Source organism: Nicotiana tomentosiformis, chromosome 2 (assembly GCF_000390325.3).
Source record: "Nicotiana tomentosiformis chromosome 2, ASM39032v3, whole genome shotgun sequence".
NCBI classification, from domain to species: Eukaryota; Viridiplantae; Streptophyta; class Magnoliopsida; order Solanales; family Solanaceae; genus Nicotiana; species Nicotiana tomentosiformis.
Window position 1 is genome coordinate 104,043,354 of NC_090813.1, and position 7,207 is coordinate 104,050,560.

Below are 7,207 nucleotides of genomic sequence, written 5' to 3' on the forward strand. Positions count from 1 at the left end.
GAATAATTTTTTGCGATCGGGGTCCGGGGGCCCGGACCCACTCGGAAGGCATAAGCTTATAGCACACGAAAATATGGAAATCGGGCGAAATTCTAGTTTTTTGGCCGTAAAATGAAAAACAACGAGTAATGGCCATGGATGGGCGGTGACTGTGGTTCCTTAGGTCATATTTGATGGCCCTAAATAAATTTAGGCGATCGAGGTTCGGGGGCCCGGATCCACTCGGAAGGCATGGGCTATGCACACGAAAATATGGGAATCGGGAGAAATTCTAGTTTTTTGGCCGTAAAATGTAAAACAATGAGGAACGGCCACGGCGGGGTGGTGACTATGGTTCCTTAGGTCGTATTTGATGGCTCGGAAAAATTTTAGGAGATAAGGGTCCGGGGGCCCGGACCCACTTGGAAGGCGTGGGTTATAGCACACGAAAATATGGCAATCGCGGGAAATTCTAGTTTTTTGGCCGTATAAAGCAAAACAACGATGAACGTTCATGGCGAGGCGGTTGCTATGGTTCCTTAGGTCATATTTGATAACCCCAGAAAAATCTTAGGCGATCGGGGTCCGGACCCACTCGGAAGGCATGGGCTATAGCTCACGAAAATATGGCAATCGCGCGAAATTCTATGTTTTGGACGTAAAAAGCAAAAAAATGAGGAACGGTCATGGCGAGGCGGTGATTATGGATACTTCGGTCGTATTTGATGGCCCAAATAAAGTTTAGGTGATCAGGGTCCGGGGGGACCAGACACACTTGGAAGGTGTGGGCTATAGCACACGAAAGTATGGGAATCGGGCGAAATTCTAGTTTTTTGGCCGTAAAATGCAAAACAACGAGGAATGGCCATGGCGGCGCGGTGACTATGGTTCCTTAGGTCGTATTTGATGGCTTGAAAAAAGTTTAGGTGATCGGGGTCCAGGGGGCCCGGTCCCACTCGGAAGGCATAGCACACGAATATATGGGAATCGGGCGGAATTCTAGTTTTTTTGCCGTAAAATGCAAAACAACGAGGAACGGCCATGGCGGGGCAGTGACTATGGTTCCTTAGGTCGAATTTGATGGCCCCGAATTATTTTAGGCGATCGGGGTCCGGGGGCCCGGACCCACTCGGAAGGCATGGGCTATATAGCACACGAAAATATGGGATTCGGGCAAAATTCTAGTTTTTTGGCCGTCAAATGCAAACAACGAGGAACGGCCACGGTAAGGCGGTGACTACGGTTCCTTAGGTCGTCTGTGATGGCCCGTAATAATTTTAGGCGATCGGGATCCGGGGGACCGGACCCACTCGGAAGGCGTGGGCTATATATAGCACACGAATATATGGAAATCGGGCGGAATTCTAATTTTTTGGCCGTAAAACGCAAAACAACGAGGAACGGCCATGGCGGGGCGGTGACTATGGTTCCTTAGGTCGTATTTGATGGCCTGGAAAAATGTTAGGCAATCCGGTTTCGCGGGACCCGGGCCCACTCGGAAGGCGTGGGATAGAGCAAACGAAAATATGGGAATCGGGCGGAATTCTAGTTTTTTGGTCGTAAAAAGCAAAACAATGAGGAATGGTCATGGCGGGGTGGTAACTATGGTTCCTTAGGTTGTATTTGATAGCTCGGAAAAATTTTAGGCGATCGAGGTCCGGGGGGCCCGGACCCATTAGGAAGGCATGGGCTATATCACATGAATATATGGGAATCGGGCGGAATTCTATTTTTTTTTTGCCGTAAAACGCAGAACAACGAGGAACGGCCATGGAGGGGCGGTGACTATGGTTCCTTAGGTCGTATTTGATGGCCTGGAAAAATGTTAGGCAATCCGGTTTCGGGGGACCCGAGCACACTCGGAAGGCATGGGCTATAGCTCACGAAAATATGGCAATCACGCGAAATTCTATTTGTTTGGACGTTAAAAGGAAAACAACAAGAAACGGTCATGGCGGGGTGATGACTATGGTTCCTTAGGTCGTATTTAATGGCCCAAATAAATTTTTGGCGATCGGGGTCCGGGGGGCCCAGGCCCACTAGGAAGGCGTGCGCTATATCACACAAAAATATTAGAATCGGGCGGAATTCTAGTTTTTTGGCGGTAAAATGCAAAACAACGAGGAACGGCCATGGCGGGGCGGTGACTATGGTTCCTTAGGTCCTATTTGATATCCTGGAAAAATTTTAGGCAATCCGGTTTCGCGGGACCCAGGCCCACTCGGAAGGAGTGGGATAGAGCAAATGAAAATAGGGGAATCGGGCGGAATTCTAGTTTTTTGGTCGTAAAAAGCAAAACAATGAGGAACGGTCATAGCGGGGTGGTAACTATGGTTCCTTAGGTTGTATTTGATGGCCTGGAAATATGTTAGGCAATCCGGTTTCGGGGGACCCGGGCACACTCGGAAGGCAAGGGCTATAGCTCACGAAAATACGGCAATCGCGCGAAATTCTAATTTTTTGGACGTAAAAAGGAAAACAACGAGGAACGGTCATGGCGGGGCGGTGACTATGGTTCCTTAGGTCGTATTTGATGGACCAAATAAATTTTTGGCGATCGGGGTTCGGGGGGCCCAGACCCACTCGGAAGGCGTGCGCTATATCACACGAAAATATAGGAATCAGGCGAAATTCTAGTTTTTTGGCCGTTAAACGCAAAACAACGATGAACAGCCATGGCGGGGCGGTGACTATGGTTCCTTAGGTCGTATTTGATGGCCCGGAATAATTTTAGGCGATCAGGGTCAGGGGGCCCGGACACATTCGGAAGGCATGGGCTATAGCACACGAAAATATGGGAATCGAGCAAAATTCTAGTTTTTTGGCCGTAAAATGCAAAAACAACGAGGAACGGCCACGGTCGGGCGGTGACTACGGTTCCTTAGGTCGTATTTGATGGCTCGGAAAAATTTAGGTGATAGGGGTCAGGGGGCCCGGTCCCTCTCGAAAGGCGTAGGCTATATAGCACACGAATATATGGGAATCGGGCGGAATTCTAGTTTTTTGGCCGTAAAACGCAAAACAACGAGGAACGGCCACTTCGGGGCGGTGACTATGGTTCCTTAGGTCGTATTTGATGGCTCGAAAAAATTTTAGGCGATCGGGGTCTGGGGGCCCGGACCCACTCGGAAGGCATGGGCTATATAGCACACGAAAACATGGGAATCAGGCGAAATTTTAATTTTTTGGCCGTAAAATGCAAAAACAATGAGGAACGGCCACGGTCGGGCGGTGACTACGGTTCCTTAGGTCGTATTTGATGGCTCGGAAAAAGTTTAGGTGTTCGGCGTCCGGGGGCCTGGTCCCACTCGGAAGGCGTGGGCTATAGCACACGAATATATGGGAATCGAGCAGAATTCTAGTTTTTTGGTCGTAAAATACAAAACAACGAGGAACGGCCATGGCTGGGCGGTGACTATGGTTCCTTAGGTCGAATTTGATGGCCTTGAATAATTTTAGGCGATTGGGGTCCGGGGGCCCGGACCCACTCGGAAGGCATTGGCTATAGCACATGAAAATATGGGAATCGGGAGAAATTCTAGTTTTTGGCCATAAAATGCAAAACAACGAGGAATGGCCATGGCGGGGCGGTGACTATGGTTCCTTAGGTCGTATTTGATGGCCCCGAATAATTTTAGGCGATCGGGGTTTGGGAGCCCGGACCCACTAGGAAGGCGTGGGCTATAGCACACGAATATATGGGAATCGGGCATAATTCTAGTTTTTTGGCTACAAAACGCAAAACAACGAGGAACGACCATGGCGAGGCGGTGACTATAGTTCCTTAGGTCGTATTTGATGGCCTGGAAAAATGTTAGGCAATTCGGTGTCGGGGGACCCGGGCACACTCGGAAAGCGTGGGCTAGACACACGAAAATATGGGAATCGGGCGAAATTCTAGTTTTTTAATCGTAAAAAGCAAAACAACGAGGAATGGCCATGGCGGGGCGGTGACTATGGTTCCTTAGGTTGTATTTGATGGCCCCGAATAATTTTAGGCGATCAGGGTCCGGGAGCCCGGACCCACTAGGAAGGCGTGGGCTATAGCACACGAATATATGGGAATCGGGCATAATTCTAGTTTTTTGGCTACAAAACGCAAAACAACGAGGAACGACCATGGCGAGGCGGTGACTATAGTTCCTTAGGTCGTATTTGATGGCCTGGAAAAATGTTAGGCAATTCGGTGTCGGGGGACCCGGGCACACTCGGAAAGCGTGGGCTAGACACACGAAAATATGGGAATCGAGTGAAATTCTAGTTTTTTAATCGTAAAAAGCAAAAAAACGAGGAACGGTCATGGCGGTGCGGTGACTATGGTTACTTAGGTCATATTTGATATCCCAAATAACTTTTAGGCGATCGTGGTCCGGGGGGCCGGACCCACTCGGAAGGTGTGGGCTATAGCACACGAAAATATGGGAATCGGGCGTAATTCTAGTTTTTTTGCCGTAAAATGCAAAACAATGAGGAACGCCGATGGCGAGGAGGTGATTATGGTTCCTTAGGTCGTATTTGATGGCCTCGAATAATTTTATGCGATTGGGGTCCGGGGGCCCGGACCCACTCGGAAGGCATAGCACACGAAAATATGAGAATCTGGAGAAATTCTAGTTTTTTGGCCGTAAAATGCAAAACAACGAGGAACTGCCATGGCTGGGCGGTGACTATGGTTCCTTAGGTCGTATTTGATGGCCTCGAATAATTTTAGGCGATCGGGGTCCGGTGGCCCGGACCCACTCGGAAGGCATGGGCTATAGCACATGAAAATAGGGGAATCAGGCGAAATTCTAGTTTTTTGGCCGTAAAATGCAAAAACAACGAGGAACGGCCATGGTGGGGCGGTGACTATGGTTCCTTAGGTCGTATTTGATGGCATGGAAAATTTTTAGGTAATCCGGTTTTGGGGGACACGGGCCCACTCGGAAGGCGTGGGCTAGAGCACACGAAAATATGGGAATCAGGCGGAATTCTAGTTTTTTGGTGATAAAAAGCAAAACAACGAGGAACGTTCATGGCGGGGCGGTGACTATGGTTCCTTAGGTTGTATTTGATGGCTCGGAAAATTTTTCTGCGATCAGGGTCCGGGGTATCGGACCCACTTGGAAGGCATGGGCTATAGCTCACGAAAATATGGCAATCGCGCGAAATTCTAGTTTTTTGGCCGTAAAAAAAGCAAAAAAAGAGGAACGGTCATGGAGGGGCGGTGACTATGGTTCCTTAGGTCGTATTTGATATCTCGGAAAGATTTCAGGCAATCAGGGTCAAGGGGCCCGGACCCACTTGGAAGGCATGGGCTATAGCTCACGAAAATATAGCAATCGCGCAAAATTCTAGTTTTTGGGCCGTATAAAGCAAAATATCGAGGAACGGTCATGGCAAGGCAGTGACTATGGTTTCTTAGGTTGTATTTGATGGCCTGAAAAAATTTTAGGCATTCCGGTTTCGGGGGACCCGGGCCCACTCGGAAGGCGTGGGCTAGAGCACACGAAAATATTGAATCGGGCGAAATTCTAGTTTTTTGGTTGTAAAAAGCAAAACAACGAGGAACGGTCATGGAGAGGCGGTGACTATGGTTCCTTAGGTCGTATTTTATGGCCCAAATAAATTTTAGGCGATCGGGGTCCAGACCCACTTGGAAGGCGTGGGCTATTATAGCACACGAAAATATGGCAATCGGGCGAAATTATAGTTTTTTGGCAGTAAAAAGCAAAAAAATGAGGAACGGCCATGGCGGGGAGGTGACTATGGTTCCTTAGGTCTTATTTGATGGCCCGAAAATTTTTTAGGCGATCGGGGTCTGGGGGGCCGGACCCACTTGGAAGGCGTGGTCTATAGCACACAAAAATATGGCTATCGGCCGAAATTCTAGTTTTTTGGCCGTATAAAGCAAAACAACGAGGAACGGTCATGGCGGGGTGGTGGCCATAGTTCCTTAGGTCGTATTGGATGGCTCGGAATAATTTTAGGCGATCGGGGTATGGGGGCCCGGACCCACTCGGAAGGCGTGCTATAGCACACGAATATATCAGAATCGGGCGAAATTCTAGTTTTTTAACCGTAAAACGCAAAACAATGAGGAACGGCCATGGCGGGGCGGTGAATGTGGTTCCTTAGGTCTTATTTGATGTCCTGGAAAAATTTTAGGCAATCCGGTTTTGGGGGACTCGGGCAAACTTGGAAGGCGTGGTCTAGAGCACACGAAAATATGGGAATCGGGCGGAATTCTAGTTTTTTGGTCATAAAAAGCAAAACAACGAGGAACGATCATGGCGGGGCGATGACTATGGTTCCTTAGGTTGTATTTTATGGCTCGGAAAAATGTTCGGCGATCAAGATCCGCGGGACCGGACCCACTCAGAAGGCATGGGCTATAGCTCACGAAAATATGGCAATCGTGCGAAATTCTAGTTTTTTGGTCGTAAAATGCAAAACAACGAGGAACGGCCATGGCAGGGCGGTGAGTATGGTTTCTTAGGTTGTATTTGATGGCCTGGAAAAATTTTAGGCAATCCGGTTTCGGGAGACCCGGGTCCACTCGGAAAGCGTGGGCTAGGGCACACGAAAATATGGGAATCGGGCAGAATTATAGTTTTTTGGTCGTAAAAAGCAAAACAACGAGGAATGGTCATGGCGGGATGGTGACTCTGGTTCCTTAGGTCTTATTTGATGGCCCCCCGGACCCACTCGGAAGGAGTGGGCTATAACATACGAAAATATGGTAATCGAGCGAAATTCTAGTTTTTTGTTCATAAAATGCAAAACAATGAGGAACGGCCATGGAAAGGCGGTGACTATGGTTGCTTAGGTCATATTTGATGGCCCGGAATAATTTTAGGCGATCAGGATCCGGGCCTCGGACCCATTCGGAAGGCGTGGGCTATAGCACACGAAAATATGGGAATATGGCGAAATTCTAGTTTTTTGGCCGTAAAACGCAAAACAATGAGGAACGGTCATGGCGGAGCGGTGACTATGGTTCCTTAGGTTGTATTTGATGGCCCAAATAAATTTTAGGCGATCGGGGGTCCGGGGCCCCGGACCCACTCGGAAGGAGTGGGCTATAACACACGAAAATATGGGAATCGGGCAAAATTCTAGTTTTCTATCCGTAAAACGCAAAACAATGAGGAACGGCCATGGCGGGGCGGTGACTATAGTTCCTTAAGTCATATTTGATAGCGAATTAATTTTAGACGATAGGGGTCCGGGGGCCCGGACCCATTCG